The sequence below is a fragment of the Mycteria americana genome, chromosome 10 (assembly GCF_035582795.1).
Source record: "Mycteria americana isolate JAX WOST 10 ecotype Jacksonville Zoo and Gardens chromosome 10, USCA_MyAme_1.0, whole genome shotgun sequence".
In the NCBI taxonomy this organism is placed as follows: domain Eukaryota; kingdom Metazoa; phylum Chordata; class Aves; order Ciconiiformes; family Ciconiidae; genus Mycteria; species Mycteria americana.
The window spans coordinates 4,991,315-5,011,346 of NC_134374.1; the positions used below are offsets into that span (position 1 = coordinate 4,991,315).

The 20,032-nt window shown below is 40.3% G+C and overlaps 1 protein-coding gene across 1 annotated transcript in view; it reads right to left on the bottom strand.

Moving 5' to 3' along the window:
* Window positions 1-20,032, bottom strand: part of IL1RAPL2 (interleukin 1 receptor accessory protein like 2) — a 384,679-nt gene that overhangs the window by 126,370 nt on the left and 238,277 nt on the right. The gene's annotated exons all lie outside the window — the stretch shown is intronic.

The following is a 20,032-nucleotide window of genomic DNA, read 5'->3' on the forward strand; positions in this document are numbered from 1 at the left end:
TAATTTTAAAAAGATCTCCCCCAAATTTTCCATTACTGCCACCCTGAAACATCCATTTCTTTCTGAAACAGTATTCTCAAGTGGCATTCTTCAGATGTGCCTTTATGAGGAGAATTTTGAGAATTTTGGCTTTTGTTCCAATGTAAAATGAAAGCAAAATCTGAGGAAAAACCCCACAAATTTCCTCCCAAATAAAAAAATATAAATTTCTAACCATCTATAATACTTCAATCCCAAAGGATGGGATGACTGGCTGATGGAGAAGCTGAGCACAAACTCAGTAGTGGCAGTGTAGGAAACGTTCATCATACGGTGAGTGTGATAACCTGCCCCGGGTACATGCGATTGTTTTACCTGCCACCTACCCCCATTTGAAAATTCTTCTCCATTTTGTTGTCTGCTTTAAGATGTATTATGCACCATGTACAGTTCTCATTAACATATACATGTCCATCAACTCTTTCTGATGCACAATAGTTATCAACCATGTTTTATTTATTACAGGAAAAAAGATTATGTCTTGTTCATCATGTCTTTTACTTAAATTCTAAGGTCTGTTTTCTAGAAACGTAAGGCAACATTTTAAACTGAAAGATGTGAGATGCATAGCTAAAGAGCATGACAGTTTCTCAGGAGGTGAACAATATTTGGATTAATAATTACAGAACAAAGTATTTTAACAGGGTAATATGGAGATAATATAAATACAGGATTACAGTGGGAAATATTATCACTTTCTCTCCCAGATTTTAATGAATAATTAAAGAAAATCTTTGTGTGTCAGCACACTTGTAAAATAGGCACTATATAAAGATCTATCACTTATCTACAAACTATATGATATCATTGCTTTTTACGGAACCAGTGGATTAAATAGAGAAAGGAAGGGCTGGGGTTTGTTTGGTTGTTGTTTGGGGTTTTTTTAGTACTAAAAGCATAGCGGCATTGTAAAAGGGTTGGATGACAGAAGCAAAACCACAGTGCAGCAGTAATGTTAGATACGCTTTTAAGGCAGAACGTCTGTCTTAATCTGTTATTATTCTCAGATTGTGTCTAAAGACTGCTTTTTGTACCATGCTTTTGTTGACTATTACCCATCCAGAGATGGGTCCCTATACACGCATTACTGATCTCACAACAAAAGGGAGTATTCAAATGCAACTGCAGGATTGGGCTCCATTTCAGCTAATACACCAAAGTAAAAGTCAGAGACCTCTCCCAGCCCTTGGTATTATTCTGCAATGATGTGCTTCCTTACCAAGGTGCTGTAAAGGGATCTAATATACTGTACTGTAAGGAGGTAATTTTGGCTGAACACATGGTAGCACTATTTTTTAACTGCTCCAGAGCTGACATTTAGGGAATTCTGAGTTGTGGCTGGAATGCTTTTTTTTCTCCTCCTACATATCTCTTTCTGTTGGTAAATAAGCACCTTTTTGTTCAAAAGCAGTCTAATCTGGAGCTGCATAAAACAGTTAAACTATCATTAACACCATATACTGATCTTGCAAGGAGTTGAAAACTCCAACGCAGTTTCATATCAAAGCAATGGAGCCTTAAGCTTTTGCGTCTATGAATGATGAGCAACATTACTTCAAATGACATCTTTTGTCAGAGTTGCTTGAGCTAAAGACAGAGTGAATCCATTTGTATAAATTGTGGCTTCCCTGCTGAAAGATTACAAAAATATATGGTGCTATCCTTAAGTCTCAAACCATTAATATAGTTAAAATATGCCATCTTTTCCCAGGAAGAACTAGCAAGTCCTTAAAACGCTATCATCAATCACGACTAATTCACTAAATATACAATTCCAACAGCAATAGAAAAAGAAAATACAGTATAGTATATCAACTGTCACTACATGAAACATCTCTATTTTTCAATGGAAACTGCAAGTCAAGATTTCCAAGGTCTGTAATATAGATGGTTCACAACTGAATTCCTGTTCCACTGGGATTAGCCCTTTGTTCTCCATTTGTCTGATAGATCCAAAGCTAGGTATTTTTGTTTGGAAAAGCAAACCAACAGTAATCCCCCCTCCCCAGAAAATATATGTCTGGATGCTATAGTTTAGTCATTGAAGTACTTTAAAAATTATCAGCAATCAAATGGATCTTATAAAAGATATTTCGATTCCTCAAACCTACACATTAACTAATTTGTTAGAATTATACAGGTTTTACACTGCCAGGGTGTCCAAAGCCACTACAAGGTGTGAGCCAGGAGTCCACTGTACCGCACAAAAAGTTCCTGCGCAGTGGTACTATCTTGTTTGATTCAGATCATTGCTTTATCAGTTGTATTCTCATCATGTTATGTCATGGTTTGGAGCAATAAGCATTTCACTATGCAAGACTGAAGGTCACACTAAGGAAAAGGAACACTAATGGGGTGAAAATGAATATCGTGGGGACAGTAAATCATTCTTGGAATCCTATTTAATTGATCATTTTGTAGATGACCTTGCTTCCGTGGAAGTCAATGGCAAAGTTTCCATTTCTGTGGATATGAACAGGATCAGGCCCTTTAAAGTATGGCATGTTTTATTAATGTTGAAGGTAGCATATTTTACACTAGAATTTTCTTTATTACTTCTCAACACAAAGACTTCACCAAGAGTGCCAAATTGCTGTATAAATGCACCCCATAATACGATACATTAATTTAATACATGATACATTATCCAGCTAGTAATATTAAATGTTGTCATTTTCAATGCACAGATGTCTAACAGAGCAAATTTTCTCCCCCGATCTTCCTCCCCAATATTTTCCTCCCAGATTTTACAAACATGTCTATCACAAACTACCATCTCTCCATCTTTGGCTGGCAGCCTGACATTTCCTTTAATAACACGCAAACTACCTCTGAGGCAATCAGAGCTCTCCCCGAGACCCAGTCCCCCGCAGCACAATGCCCACAGCACTACGACAGAGGACTTAGCAATGGGATTTATGCTTACTTGAAATGGAAACGAACCAACAAGGATTATTCTGCAGCCGTATTTTGTAGGCTAAAGAACCTGACTTAACAGACGCTGAGGCGAGTCATGAGAGAAGCAGGCAGCTTGGGGTCAGGAGTCTCTGTGCTCGCCTTGATCATGGTGGCTGAGGCAGATGCTCTTTACCGTGACCCAGCTGAGCTGGCCAGGGCAGGCAAACTGGCTTGGTAGGAGCTTAGGCTGCATCTGAGGAAACTTGCTCATTCTCTCTCTCTCCTCACGTTATCTTAACTCAAGAGATGTCACTGTCTCTTTTGTACACTGATCACTGTTAGTCATAACAAACAGGCTTTGATGAAGTCTTTTCAGAGGAACACGTGTTTCTGTCTGGTGCTTATCTCTGCTGTGTCAGCATATTGGGGAAATCTGGATCAGGGCGAGTGGCACCCACCGGCGAATGCTCAAAACCTGCAAATCTGCACTACTGTGGGAGCAAACACCACAATGGAGTGTGCTCCTTCCATCTCTCTAACGGCACGCAAGCCCCCTTCCTCCTCCTTTCCATTTCCCTCTGCCTCTTAGAAAGATGATTTACCAATATCACACACTGAAATGTCTCCTTTGGGAAAGAAGTAAGAGGGATCCTAGGTGAGAATAGGAGAGGCACGTACAGTACAAGTACAAGTACATGGGGACTGTCAGAGATGCACTGAGATAAGCATACAGATTTGGAGATGGAGCATTTCCTCGAGGGACTCTCTGTACAGGAAACTGAGACGTGAGATGTGGGCTTTGACAAGATGCCCTTACGGGAGCAAGCTTTCCACCACCAATGAAGCAGTGCTTTCCTCATGCCCTAGGTAAAGGCCTAGTCTCGTATTAATTACTGCATTCTGGACTGCTGCACGGTTTTAAGAGCAGGGAAAAACCCTCAGATCAGGAAACTTTCCAGTGTGAATCCCTCCAGTGAAGTAAATTTCATCGGGAGATGTTTCCTTTGAGACATGAGGCTGCAGTCTCACAAGCAAGCACATTTAGGGCAAGCAGAAGCTTTGGGCTGACTATCGTCATGCTGCTATTTATCTTGATCCTTTATGGTTTTAGACTCTCTCAGCTTTCTGTGGTGTGGGATGACTCTGCTGGCACAGCAGCCTGTCACACAGGAAGGTAAATTTGGCACCTGAATTCCAAGTTCCCAAATTTTGGGGGTAATAGTTTGGCAGTAAGGTATCTGATTCTTAGTGTTCATTTTTGCTGCTACTCTTGGCAAGCACATTTTTTTTAATTCATAAATTTAATTACAAGTTTTGGGTGTATTACATCCTTTCTCAGATCTCACACCTCTCAGGTTTTAATTCCTTTCTTTTTTCACTTCTACATATTGTTTGTTCTATTTAAAATATGATAGTAAGAAGAAGCAGAAACTAGGAGATTCCAATTACATTTTCACACTGAACACTGAGCAGTTCTCAAATATTCAAGGTAGGAGCCCAGTTAATTTTTTCAGACAAATGGTTTATGAAGGAAAAGGAATGTGTTATTGGTTGCCTGAAACTGTTTGTAAATTAATGTCAAATTCAGTTTTAGATGGAAAAAAAAAAAAGAAAGAAAGAGTAATATACTTCTCCCCAAATAGGAACACCTTGGTGTGACATTTTTCCTATATGAAACATAGTTATATATTTTTCTTCAGAAAATTAAGACAATATCTTTGAAGCATATTTAACTTCCTCCAATCGAAAACAAATGTGTTGAGGAGGTTGGTAGGCAAAAAAAAAAGAAAAAAAAATCACATCACTTCTTTCCCCCAAAATATTATATTTAACTACTGTACTGAGAAAATTGCCATACAGCACTTAGCAAAGGCTCATCTTCTCTTTCCAAGGCTCTTAAAACTCTACACAGCTGAGTTTCTACATAATCTCCCAAACGTGTCCTTTTATACCTTGCCATTAATTTGATTAATCTGAGTGTAGGGTTTCAGGATATTGAATTTCCCCTGGTTTTGCATAATTTCATATGATGCTTTCATTATTTCATTAAGCAACTGAATTGACTGAAATGTCTCTTACATTTTCAAGCTTCAGCTTCAGGCAGATAAAACTTCCTAATTTAAACTCATGTTAGTTTTGAAAGCTTCTTTCACAGCTGCAGCAGCTAGAGACTTAACTTTTACTTTTGGTTTTTCTAAAACCCCCTGAAATTCTGGAGGAATCTGGAGAAAACCAAGCTACTATCTGTATCTCCCATGCCACAGCTTTCAAAGGATGAATATCGCATCCCTCGAAGAACTCAGCTGTAGGTATTCTTTCTTAGGTGAACCGTCTGTTCCTGCACAAGTAGGCCTCCTTTGGGTTAGCAGACTAAGGCCTATAAGGCAACAGAAGAGCTGTTCAAGATTGGATGTCTTGCAAGATATGATACTTATGTGAATGAGGTTCAAGAAAACTCAATGCTGAAATCCAAACCTATACAACAGACAAACAGATCTGAGGTATTGCCTGAACTGAAAGAGAAGATGGAAAAAATGCACAAAGAGATACAGTTTGAGAGTTCCTTGTTCACTTACCCAAACATACAACCTGTTTTATACCAAAATTTAAGGTAGATGGGTGAACTTCTGCTCCACTATGTGTTAAAGCTATGGCCAGGGGAAGCAGGAGTAAGACAACTGCAGTAGTATTTTGAGACTGGAACAAAGAGGAGCACTTCCTATCTCTACTTAGTGATACCACTTAACAGATAATTTCTTTCTAAAAAAAAACAGAACACCATGTCACAGGGTTGCTCCACACTCATACCAGCTCGAATGAAATGGCAGCTGCAACTGCAGCTTCCATGGACTTGGTATAGAAAATAAGCAACAAAACCAGCTTGTGAGCCAATGTCAGCCAAAACTGCCTGCCACGTAGCATTGTGCAGAACATGGTCTCTGTGAGAAAGGAGTCATCGGCACACACTGAAGGACAAAGCTCCAGCTCTGGCAAGAAAGTTTCTGATGGAAGCTCCAGAAGAATGGTCTATTTTCCTTTGGCAGCCCCTCCTCAGCCCCACTCCAACTAGAGCATTAGGCTTTGTCTGTGTCCTAACTCTATCCTACTCCTAAGACTAGTCTTCGGTTGAGCCTTAGCTCAAAGACCTGCAGCCATTGCATATGCTTGACATTTAGCATGAGCATACATCACTTCTCTGTTCTGCAAAGATCTGGCTGGGCTAGACACGCACTTCATGTGCTGCTGAAATGTGTGGGGCACCCAAATGGTGACTCTCTCAGTTTCCTTTAATTCTTTTGCACATTTGAAATTTATAAATCACCAGCTTCCAAAATGTGAGCAAGCACATGACTACTCCCAGGCTGAAAGATGCGTGTGCAAAATCCCAGGTCAAGCTATTGTAAATGGCACATTTATAATAAACCCATATGCAGCAGGAGTTTGACTCTGACACTAGCATGTCACACTAGCTATACCAGCATGACATACTAGCATGGCACGACTAAGGAAAAACAGACTCGCCATTCTCCTCTTCATTAGTGTTATTTCCCTTACAAGATCACACAAAAGTCATAATGCCCATTTATATGGGGTAAAGGAGGCCATTACTTTGAACAGAACTAGTCCCAACAATGCTGTACAACGCTTTGTCAAAGGATCTGGGGACAGGTAGGAAATTAACCCATCCTGGCTCTGCTGTAAATCTGGGTGACAGGTAGGAACACACAAGACAGGGTCATCAGAAAAGATCCACAATCTCTCCCCAATGTAAGCTATTACTTTCTGCTTGTTGATTCCTCTGTGAACCAAACAGAATGAGCAGAAGCAGAATGAAACGTCAGCTTGTGTCACTCACGAGCTATGAGCATGTCATAAACCATCTGTCCCTCTCTCACATGAAAGTGTAAGGTCACAAGGATGGTCAAAATCACGTTCACCTTCACTAGGAAAGCTCAGCATTTTATTTAAATGTCTATGCCTGTTTGCTAAAAGGACACATCTGTGGAACCCTTTTCCACTTGGATCTTGACAGAGGGATCCAAAATTCATCAGAGTGCCTGTCATCTCCAGCCTGCACTGGTTTGAATGCTTCTTGAGAAGTGGTATCCAGTCTTGGTGCTAGAAAGGATGGCAGGCAGGTACAAGGCCCGCACAGCTGATGAAAACTGCATTAATGTTCTCCCTACTGAGGGCTCCGGTCAGCAGCTCTCCATAGTCATCCCAGACACTGAACTACTGCAAGCTGGTTGAGGAATATTTTCAGTGCAATGCTCTTGACCCTGGTGTGCACCAGCTGTAATCAATGACACTGGCTTCTGTGCCTGGGGGCTGTGATGCCCTAAGTGGCAAATAACGATGATGGACAGGCTTGCAAATGATAAGTAAATATAATCCCCCAGTCAGATGAAACATTTCCAGATGTCCCTTGTATGTTATGCATGCACAGAACCCAACATACCCTTAAACTGGTAACATCCCAAGCCTGGGCTTTGGATCTAGCGGATCTTCATTTTGAAGCCCAGTGCTTCTTGCTGAACACCATGGTAGGATGTTTGGCTCCTAAATAATCCAGGTTGGCCATTTTGTACCATGTACTTCCATTCTCAGTTCATTACAATGACTTTTGCTGTGAATTTTTCTCCTCCTGCTGCTTTTTCTTTACAAACAAGGCCTCCTATTCTTCCACTTCCCAGTTAGCCTGAGACAATAGTTCATTCTCAGCCTCATCAGTACACACTGCCCACTTGTCAAGATCTTGCCCAACATTAAGCCCACTCCTCCAAGTCTCTACAGCATTTTTAATTGTTACTACACAACTGAAAATTAGCACATTTTCTAGCTATTCAAAAACCAGTGAAAATCATCACAACCTAACTGCTAGGGAAGGCTTTCTAAAAGGTTTCCCCGGTGCCAATTATTGCTGCCTCAATGATCACTGATTCTTTGAAAAAATCATTACATATACACAAAGTCAACAGTCTGTTAGCACAGCAGAGTCAAAGAGCAGCAGCTGGCAAACACCAGTTACCTTGCACTCCTATACTAACAGCATTCCTCTTGTGTAAATGATCCACAACGACGTCATGTTACATGTTTCTAATTTTGCTTCCTGAATGCAGACAAATCAAACAAGTACAACTTAGGAGACAATTGCCAGCTTCGTAGGTCAAAATCCTGACCCCAAGAAAGATGAACTTGGGCTGAATCGAGTGGTTGAGATGGTACTTTTGAGCTATTTCAAATGAAAATGACAGTTTTATATGTGAGAATTTGGGGTACCTGCCTGTGGTTACAATCCTTTAATAGAACATACATAAAAAACAACAACCTGTAAATGTCTTCTTCAGAATGAATCATTTGGAAAACTGGACAAAATTGATACCATTGAATAGCAGAATGGGCAAAGATATCACCATTTTCTGAAATTCTTTTTATGGATATTAAATATGGCATAACTTCAAATTATTATTATCATCATCATCATCATCATCAAACCATCTAACTTTCCAGTGAGGGTGATCTCAAGACCCTAATGGATGGTCTTGGTGGTTTTGTTCTCTTCATGATTTTTTGTTTAAAAGGAAGGAAAGGCAATTTGGAAAATCTGCAATCTGTCTGTCCAAACAAAATGGTTTATCCAAACCAGAAAATACATTACATTACCAGCTACTTTCTCCTCTGTAAGAGTGGGTAATCTCAGGTACAGTCACCCTGCCTCACAAAACACTTTTATGTTAACATAATACAATATCACCAACCCCCCCAATCCCAAAACAGGAGGAATAGGAAGAGGTGTAGTGCCTGACAATGTATGTTTATCCTCTTATAACCAAATTTAATTTACTGATCCAATATTCATCTTTTGGTTGGAAATCCTCCTGTATTCAAATTCTGATTCTTCAGGACAGCAGCTTTCTAGACCTTGCTTTCAATAAAAGAATACAAATAACTCTGGGCCCATTTCAGTCACCAAAGCCCTGATGACCTGCTGTTCTGACACTTACGCTGAACTGCTCTCATATAGCAGATGGAGGTTTCTGTCTTTTAACATAGCCTCATCAGATACCTGTGTGCAAGATCCAATATTTTCCCCAAATACACCATTATTCAAGCAATTTACAAGAAAAATGTAGCTTTCTATCAACTGGTCTTCCAGCCAGCATAGTAAAAAGCCAACACACTCATACTATCTCCATGTAAGTGCACATTGAAGATGCCACACTTTGCCGGAGCTCAGGGGCTGGCACATGCTGATGCTCGTCTTCCCCCTCCAGCCAGGAGAGGCCAGGGGACGGGGACAGCACCGTCACATTCACCTAGACACTTCGCTCCAGTCGTGTGTCCTGTACGAACCTGTCTGGCTTCACTTGGCACCTTCTAGCTTCTGTTTTGTCTTTTTCAGTGACGGTCAGTGAGCCCTTCTATGTGAAAGCACCAAATACACCATCAGAAAGGCACCTTCCCAGTACTTTTATCGGTCGAGAAATTAAGTTCTCTCAATACAAAGCTCTTTCCACAGGCTCTTCTCACCAGCCTCTTCCTGCCAACAACTGCCCTGGTCACGCACCCAGGAACCACTGTGGCTCCATCGGCACAGCCCACAACGTGCTCTCACCCCTGGGCCCCTGAAGGTGCTTCGGGTTTTCAGGATATACTTGGTACCTGTGCCTGGCTCCCCTTCTTGCTGGGCACATCACTTTGTACCTGCTAGTGTTAAAACATATTCTGGTTTAATATATCCAGCTTGACAACTGATCTGGATAATGCTCTGAATTTTTAATAAGGCAAGGCCTGTTTTGATCAATAGGCGTCTTCTAAGAAAACAGGATCATAAATAAAACAACTTTAATTTTTAATAATAGAATTAACATCTAATAGAAACCCTAGCAAGGCAGGAGTAAAGCTATTATTATAACCCTTATTTTAAAGTCTTTATTGTCTTGGGAACTTTTAATAAATAATTCTTGCCTGTATAACAAATCTACTGCTTGCCCTTCAATTTTCACACGGCTTAACCTCCACTATTTTGGGAGGGTGTTAGAAAGACCCTGCAGTACCTTTGGAAAGCTGACAGTACATTTAATATTATTTACTTAAGCACACAATGCCCTGACCCACTTTCAGATCCCCACTAAGGAAGGGGCTCCCCATACAGTGTCACACAATGGGAACGTTTGTAAGGAAGGACTATGGCAACAAAATCCTACTTGGAAAGTCATCTTCATTTAAAAAAACAATGTTTCAGCTAAAGGACATTATTGGCACTGGAACAAGTGGCTATAATTGACCATGAATTCATTTAAGCTATGAAGAGGTATTTTAACCACCAGAAAAGCTAGCATTTAGAATAGGCTTTGACTAAAGAAAGCAGGGGCAAAATACCTCAATTTCATTTAAAACAAGACTGACTAACTTATAATGGGAAATATTTGATGTGGTTATAAAGGAAATGACTGATACAGATGACCTGGGAAGTCCCTGCCAAATGCTGTTCTTACTTATATCAATAAAGAGAAAAGAGTCTTGCTGTAGAAAAAGAAGGAATTTGCAAACACTGTAAAGCAGCATTTCATACCTTTACCATGTTGCTATTTGAAAGCAGACAAAACTTCTTGCTAAGTGGTAGAATCTCTTTTTCCATTAAAATGCTAATAGGAAGGTTAACTTCAGCTTAAAACCATTGCAAAAAAAGCAGCATAAGCAAAAGAGTTTAACTTTAGGTTATACTTTGGGAAAAAGAAAAGTTTAGGCTAAATGGGATTTCCACTGAGAAAGAAAACACACTCAAACAGGAAAAAAAAAAACCCAAAAAACAAAGTGGGGAGCAATTCTAATACCTGCATTTGCTTATGTGACACAGCCACGAACTAACGTTTTCCTTTAAGAAACATAATTCTGCGGCAAAAACTAATGCCTCCTGAGTGGAAGTGTATCACACAGTAGCCTTGCCTTTTGGATACTGTAAAAATTACTAAAATATGTCACTCACCTATCCCTGTGCTGGAAAGAGAGCACTGCACAGTCCCTGTGCTGATTTACGTGGGCACGCAGAGAACGAGTCCTTAAGGTCTGTGCAGGAATCGGCAGCACAACGGTTTGCAGAGCTTTTGTACATATTCTGCAGTATCTCGGAGATAAGGATCAAACTCCATAGTGATATGCCTGTGTGGGTGACGAATGCAAATCCGCCTTCACTCTTTCATCTGAGAATCGGGGCTCTTATTTCATGCTTGATTATGCTGATGTTTGTTCACCAGCATATGGGGAACATGCAGACAAGTGAACATTTTGACTTAGCCAAAATTCAGCTGTGTCTACCAAATAGCCTCCTCCTTCACGGGTGCAGATACAGACTTAGAAGCTCCTTTCGTACAGATAGCTTCATCCATATTGAGCACATGCCCCTTCTTGCCCTTTTGACAAAGAACATTGCATGCAGTATAATGAGCATCAGGCCATGGAGCTGGGAATCCCTAATTATACAGTGCACATGAGCTGCTGCAATATTCCAAACTAAATGTGAATTTCAGACCTGAACACAGTCAAGGGACAGAAGAAGATAAAGGCGAAAGGAGGAAACATCTTAGCCCCAACAGATTTCCACTGTGCAGCCCTGAACTGTGCATCCATACTGGTCAGCAGGCAGTGGTTTCCATTTTCATTTCATGAGCAATTGCAAAGCTATGTGAAAACTTGTTTTTAAGCAAAGCCCAGCTAGCAGCCTCCAACATTCTTAGATTTACACAAAATCTGAAGCCTGCTTGTAATGTGGCCTAAGTTCCTTTCCATTTTACATTGAGGTCCCTTTTAGAATCTAGCTTTTATTCTGAGACTAACAAAATGAGTGGAGAAAGGATTCCTTCTGAGGACTGTAATCAGTATTTTTACTGTTTTCTACATCTGTCCAGGACGGAGGTATCTGCATTCCCTGATGTTAATTCTAGTCTGAGGAATCCAAATGGTAAAAGTTTTGTCAAGTTTGAAGACAAGATGCACTGATCTACACCAGAGTTCTATAAGCCTGAACCATAAGGAAGTTTTTATTTCAAGGATCTACCACAAAAGTGGGTGAGATAACCATGATATGTTCAAATCTTAAAAAGCAAACAACTGAGTCCAGGGCTGAGCAAATATTTTCTATAGCACGAGGATGCAATGCATTTCCTTGAGTTCAAAGTATTTCACACGCAGGAGGGAGGAAAACTGGAATATTGTCAATATGAAGGCTACAAAACTGAAAAACTAAAGTGCATGTCCTGCTTTTCTTCCCATTTGTGTGCAACTGCTATGTGAAAGGCTGTCTCTTCATCTTGGTTTCTCACAGTTCCTCACTGTCATCCTGAGGCTCCACAAACACAAGCACTCAGGAGGGAGGCATTCTCTCAAGCCATTTAAAATGGCAAAGTTCAGGTGCACATTGCAGTATGACCTCCCTGCAGACCAATGGAGAACGCAGCTACGTAAGGCAGAGTAAAACTATCCCATGAAAACAGTTTGAGTGGAGCCCACCCTTTCTGGTGGGCTCTTAGGCACACCATAGTATGTGTTATAGCATGATATACAACATAATTTGTAGTTGGCTTAGATGCTCTTCAACCCCACAGATGAGAGATGTTACTGAACTGAGGAAACTCACATCGTTCAAATGCATATATTTTAACTCAAAGCATAAGACAAACATGAATTCCCTCAATGGCTTTGTTTTAGAATGACAGAATAGGTGGAAGACTGAAGAAACGTAATATCCAATAACAGCCACCCTATTAGCTGTGACAGTGTGCAACTTTATGCCAATTTATAAAGTGACCTTTCCAATGGTTGGTGTAAACACAATATTACACACCAGCATAAGACTAAAAATATCCAGAAGGTATCATTCTGCTATCTCTAACCATCTCTCACAGGCACAGGACAAAACTCAGAATGAAAAAACCTCACAATTTCAGAAGTGCCTTCCATAAGTGTTGCCTCCCCTAGTGAAACTGCAAATAAATAAACAAATGCCTCTTTAAATATTGTTTGACTTAAATTCTAAGAGACTATCCTGCATACTACTGTTAAACAATAACTTCCAAAAGATGATTAATGTGTTATCCAGCCAAACTCGGTCTCATAATCCTTTTGGGTTTGTTTTGAAGGTTCACACAGAGTCTGTCTATTTCCATGAACTTTTTAATATATCATGATTGTCTGCATGCAGGAGAACTGCAGCTGTAAATTTCATAAAATAGTTTCTCAGAGTCCAGAATCAAGACATTAATGTAACAGACAATGTTTTTGATTTTCTGCAATACTTTGGGTGCAGGGTCTTTCATACATTTTAAAATCTAATATTTCAAAATGTCATTTGCTTGCCTGAGGACAGTATGGAGAATGACATTATTGACTCTCAACAAACTGTGCATTCGGATGTTATTCCTGTTAGTAAGATTTTTACAATAAAAAGGTACATTAATCTGCAACTTTTTCAAAGGATCCCACTGTAAACAACTAACAGGATGTTCAAATTTCTAAGAACAAGGTACATTAAAATCAACTGTACAACTGTTGGTCACAATTCTAACTGCCAAATAACTGGGCAAATCAGTATACTGACTATTATGAAGAATTAAAGGAGACTGATGCGATCACAGATTGCACACACACACACTGCCAAATCTTCATATATGGTGGAGTTCTCCTTGTGCTTCAGGGACCTTTAGTGCTTGAAAGGGTCTCAAGAGTAGAACTAATGACAGACAGAGAAATAAAAGCAGCTAGATATATTAGCATTGCTACGTTTTACTGAGGGCCGACAACTCTCTTTGACAGAAAATGGCAAGGTACCCATAAAGACCATCTTTACCATTCCCCTAATGCAAGGGAGGATCAGCTCCATCTTCAACAATCATCTACTACCACTGCTTTCCTGACAAGTGTTGATCCAACCTTTTCTTCAATATTACAATAAGATATTCAAGGTGACATGGAGTCACCGTCTGAAAGTGCTTTGGAAGCCCGTTCCATAATACTTGATACATTTTATACAAGCAAAGCTCAAGTATTCTCAAACTGAGCTCAGGTATTTAGCCCAAACTAAAGTACTCCCACTGAGCTAGTGCAGGCTCAGAATCAGATAGTACACATATTGTTAATCAAAACCCAAAAATCCTTAGGTCAACATTGATTCTCCCATAACAAGAACAAAGACAGAATCGACATGCATTGCCTTCTTCCATTATCTTCTGACTTTACCCCTCCCAATGTATCTCGGTGTGTGGTTTGCCTTATTTGCAATCAAACACACCGCTGTCTCATTTTCAACTTGGCATCCACTGTAACCACCAGGCCCTTTCCAGCAGCCCTCTGTGCAGGAGTAAATTGCAGTCTCTGAGATTGTTCACACAAGGCTAAGCACTTTCAGCTCCCACTGGCACAAAACTACCTAAGTTTTTAGTGAGATGAGGGTATCGGATTCCTGTAAGTTTGGGTTCACTGCATGTCAAGTGTTCCCTACCTTCCCTTAGGCACCTCACTGAAACATCTTAATATTCTGAAATCTGTTTTTCCCCTCACATGCCACTAACAAACAACTGGGAATGGGTGGTTCCCAATTAAGTGCCTGTCTTCATTAGAAATGCTCGAGAACTGTATTTTTCCAACCATTTAGCCATGACGGGAAATAGCTGAAACTTTTCCAATTATTGAACTTCTAAAAAGTTATCTGAGGGATGGGAACTTGTAGCTACCTCATATGCAGTGATTAAGTACAATAGCTGGGTCAAATTACAATGGCAAAAGAGAAAGTTGGCTCGAGGCTTTCAAACCTCTGTTCTGTGGTCTTATGCCCAAGGCATATTTTTCAGGTCTTATTAAAAGAAATCCCCTGAAGTATTTCTTGGAGGGCTGCATCCTTATCTTATTCACGACAGTCTTCAGTTCAGGATTCATCATTTTTTAAATGACAGGTGCTAATGTATTCTTTTATAATCTTTTTTTATTATTATTTTACAAAACTGTGACTTTGTCCCACACTGTGCTTAATTCTTTAGTTTCACTGTAAAAATGTTCTTAACTTGTTAGATAGGCAATCATTAAGATAAGGAGTCTTCCTTTGACAGGAGTTGTCCCTTGATGACACCTTTGCTTCAAATGTTAAAATATAATGCTCATTTTATGCACATACATCCATGTCCAGAACAGAAAAGAGACTCAGAAGGGATACAGAGGACCAGCTGTCTGCCCATTCTACAAGTTAATCTACTAATTAGCACTCACTCCTGGATTAAGAGGATCTTTCGGTGACATTTTCTGTTAAACACTGCAGCAAGTTACACTCGTGCAGCAAGCACCAGCAGAAGAACACCACGCAGGGAACGGAGGCAGTACCCTACTCCAACCACGGCTTGGTTTGCCTCCACAGCACTTTCCATGTTTGGCTGAAGCTGCTCAGTGCCAGAGGTTTGTCTCACTTTGAAAACCTGGTTACTGAAGGCATCTCACAGAAAGCTTCAGAGAGCTTAAAAAGCACAGGTATTGTATATATTTCTCCAAAATACTGGCTACTCCACACTGATTTTCCTTTTTTTTTTTTTCTTTTTTCATTTTATTTGAAATTCTGTGCTCCAGCAGCAACAGCACTCACCAGAGCACACGCAACTGGAATATTCAGCACTGGAAAGAGTCAGTATGCCCACACCGGGTTCTATCTTCATTCAGTTAGGGACTTCCAACTTGTAGCACAGAAATAATCTTTGAGAAATTGCCACAAATTGCCCTATTAGTACAAAATTCAAGACCATAAGATTCACGACTTATTTATCACTATGGGCTAGAGAGTCAGCTTGAGCCAAGCAGCTTATCTCACTAGACTGTAATGGGAGCTACGCTGATTTTCACCAGCATGGTTTAAGATAATGAACTAAACACAACTATTCAGTTGAGAGCAGGAAGAGTACATGCACCTGCATACATGTGAGCATTTGTGAGCGCCGTATCTTGCCACTCTGATTTATGAGTTCTTTTGCACTAATGGGAATAAATGCATTATTCTGACTACTGAGGATAAAGCTCATAACTCACAAACATTCAGTTTATGTCTTAAAAAATATTTCATTGTCAAAATACCTTATACACTATTTAAATCTGCATCACTTTGCATGCAGCATCTCAAAAGCAAAAAATAGTTTTGATACGTACTGTGATTCTTCAGTAATTCAAATACCGAAACTATTTTAGACTTTGGTACATATCCTTGAGAAATAACACAGCATTATTTTGCAGATGAGTTCTGACCACCACACAGTAAAAGAGAATGCCCAGAGGTTAGCCTGTTTATAAGCTTGATTTCTTGTATTCCTGTTTTTTAAAATCTGTTTTTTGTGAAATTATATTGCTCGAAAGAAATGGTAAAACTTACAAACTGTGATGTAAAGCTCCATGACCAGACCATGGTTCACACAGTATATTAGAGAGATTAGAGACAGAAAGGTAAGCTGAAAGACTGATAAATTGGTACAAACCAGGTTATGTACTGTGCAGTGAAAGAACGGAATTTTATGATTAAAGTTAGGATGGATTTTGTATCACAAGGCTCTACAGATTTGTACACAATGTGATCAATATCAATTGCAGGTACAGTGGAAGCTTTTAAAAATGCTTTGCCATATGAACTAATCGCAAAGCTGTAGCACAGCCCACACTGCTGCCGACACACTTGCCTGCGGAGGGGTGTCAGCATCTGACTGGTACGTGTCCTCCCTCATGCAGGTACACAACGGATAAATGAGTGCAATTCAGGGATGGGAATACCGGAGCAACTGTACTGAAGCAAGCACACCCTGTGGATACCAAAAATGATTCCCATATGCCCGTCTTTGAACTTCAATATTTACTTAGATAAATCCTACTGTTTAGAGAACAAGCAGCTAGGGGTCAATATGCAGAACTGAAGCTGCAGCCCCTTGAAGGAAAAAGTCCCATAGGATTTTAGCAAGAGAGAGATCTGACCTTTCTGTAAAATTAGAAAGTCCAGCTATATAACTTAATAGAGTTAACCTGCTCCAGAATGCCCCTCCACCATTTCAAAGCAATCTTCAAAATAAATGTGATTCTGGGGAGAGTCACAATAATAATTTTTCTATGGGTGTTATTTGAACAGAAGAAATTTTCTGGTAGTTTTATAAAATTAATATACTGCTGGACAATAAAAAGCAGATCATAAAGTAGGGGGGGGGATGTCTAGGCTCCATCCGTAATGTAAGGAAACAGAAAACAAGCAGTAAGCTAGCTAAACTACTAGCTTGGGACTAAAATAATTGACTGACTTTTCTGCTCTGCTCTGCAAAATGTCTGTTAATGATACACAAAACATTACAGTACTTGAGAGGAACATAGAACCCAAGGATTTCTTAACCAAGTATAGCTGAAACTGACATTTCTCTCTTCCTTTTTTCAGGCTTTTTGCCCCACTTCTCTTTCATGCGGCAAACCACCCTTAATATGTAAGACTACCCATACTATGCTCTCTCTGCTTCTTCCTTGGGAAAAGAAACATGTTAAATCAAAGCTCTCACCAAGATCTGCATATCTCCCAGATCAGGATATCAAGAATATCTCCAACCCTTCTGCAAAGCAGTAATCTACATAATTATGAGGAGTCCTACTAAAATGAATGCACTATGCCAAGGCAGGGTGCTGCGAGAGGCTGTGCCTGGCTCCATCAGGGAGGTGCACACAGGGAAATCCCACACTTCCACACAACCCTGCTGACCGTGACACAGCAGCAGGGACATTTGGCATCTCACTGAGCCCTGTGTGTTCTCAAAACAAATAGATATAAGTATTTAGGCTACAAATAGACTAAAAACTCAGTAAGAGGTTACACATACATTCTCCCCCTCTGCTTGTTCCTGTTGCTTGGTTTAATGAGCGTACAACAATAGTTGCCTACAAAGGCAACTATACAAACATATCAGGACAGGGAAGCCCTGCGGCAGAAGTGCCCACTCTGGCCTGAGACAATTCTCCACTAGCGCTGGCCAAAAAACTGAGACTCAACTTCTCTACAGTTCAGTTCATCACTATACTCCCAAGGGTGTCTGTATTCCCATTTTACAGAAGAGAAAGGAGCATCAGAGCTGTAGCAGAGCAGGGTGGGAACACCAGTCTCAAAATGCTCCATCTCCTAAGGTTTTGTTTGTTTTGATATGGATTAATGCTGTAAAGCATATGTCTGTCTCCCAGGAAAAGCACCGTGTCATACCAGAAAGTCAGGCAAAAGGCTTGGTTTGGGTTCAGCCTCATCTTCTGGGGTATGTCCCAGAGCCAGGCAAGCACAGAGGGGGTTTACTCCTTACACTCAGTTCCCATGGGTTCTTCCTCCTGAGCCAGGAGCAGCACCTGAGGTGAGCTGTGAGTGATACCACAACATGGGACCTTGGTCAACATGGGACCAGGTACAGAGCAATGACTTGGATTTTTGGTGAAATACAGGAGCATCCCCACTGATTTAAAGTAGTGCTACAACCTCACATCCCATTTCCTATTACCAGTTCTCCAGAAAACATTTCAGGTGTTAATGCTCTCCAAAGACCTTCTAATATCCAATCCTATGACACAGCAAAAACCAGGACAGAATAAAGACAAGTGTGAAAAGCAATAAAAGTACTTTCTGCCATTTACAGAAGACAATTTTCTGAACAAAATAGCTCTCTAGCAACGAAGTAATGAAATCATAGAATGTAATATGGAAAGAAATATCTTGGAAAGGTAAGCTATGTTCAAACTAGTAACACAACTGCAGGACAAAAAAAGAAGTCTTGTGAACAGCAGCTGGAAGAACCAAGAAGTACTGTAGTAAACACATACAAAACCACATAAAATATTAAAGTATCATCACTTATACTGACACGATTTCACGCTAAGAATTCCTTGGCAGCCAATTATTTATCATCAGAAATACAGCTCGCTTCTTGTGCTACAAATCTCAATTGACTCTAATAAGTAACTAATTAACAAAGATTAGCACCCTTTTTGTGTAACGAGCCACAAAGCCAATCAAGACAAGATGATAACAAGATGCAATCAAGAGGTATGAAAGACAACAAAATAGTGCCTAAGATTAGGGAGAAATATGCTGCAAGAAAAGAAATATCCAGCCATAGAGGAGTCTTCTTCCTAATTAATTGGTTGCTTCACATTTTTAAATATTCACTCAAAGTGTTGAAGAGAGGGCAAGGTTTACTCTGATAACTGAGAACTGTGTTGAGTTACTGAGATTTCTGGACTCTGGTAAAATCTTTGTCCTGTTGTCATCCAACACCAGTAAGGGACTCGCTAATTCATTTTCCAGGGGACATAATACCCCTGCCCTGCACTACTGTACACACAAGCTAGAGGACATATGCAACGGGCTCCTGTATTGGTGGTGATTTATTTTGTGGTGATTTAGATTTTGTGGTGATTTACACTGGTAAATCACCAGTGTGATTTTGTGGTGATTTACACTGCAATTCACAGTAGAAGGCATTTGTCCCTTTCCACATACCTCTGAGCTGTGTGGGGAGCAGCCAGCTCAGCCATGCAGAGCGCTCAAAGATGCATCCGACCCAGAGCAGGGGTGGCACGAGGCAATTCCCCTTCCACTGCTGAGAGTGGATAATGAAACACTGCAATGGGGAGATGCTCATGATGTTAATCACCTGTGACAACAGCATTAAACGGAATGATTCTCAGACCTTGAAACGATTTAGGCTATGACACCAAGGGATACCCTAAGGGCTGACGTGCGTACAGCGTGCAAGCCGAGACTGAGAGTTTGGGTCAAACATAATTCATGTCCATTTTCCATTCTTTAAAATTGCAATTATTTAGGGATAATCAGAAAATAGCAATTCAATCTGGCAGGAAAGTAGGAGGAAACAGTTTTTGTCCAAAACTGCTTCTAATCTATAAGCAAATCCTGATCTTTCTTTCCCAAAACACTGAATAAACGTCAGAATAGGAGACAGCAAAACAGAAGCAGCAGTGGTCTGGTAGAAAGGGCAAATAGCTAATTGGAGATGAGAACTTCAGTCCCCGAGGTGACTGCATGAATGATCAGCCTCCTGGCTGT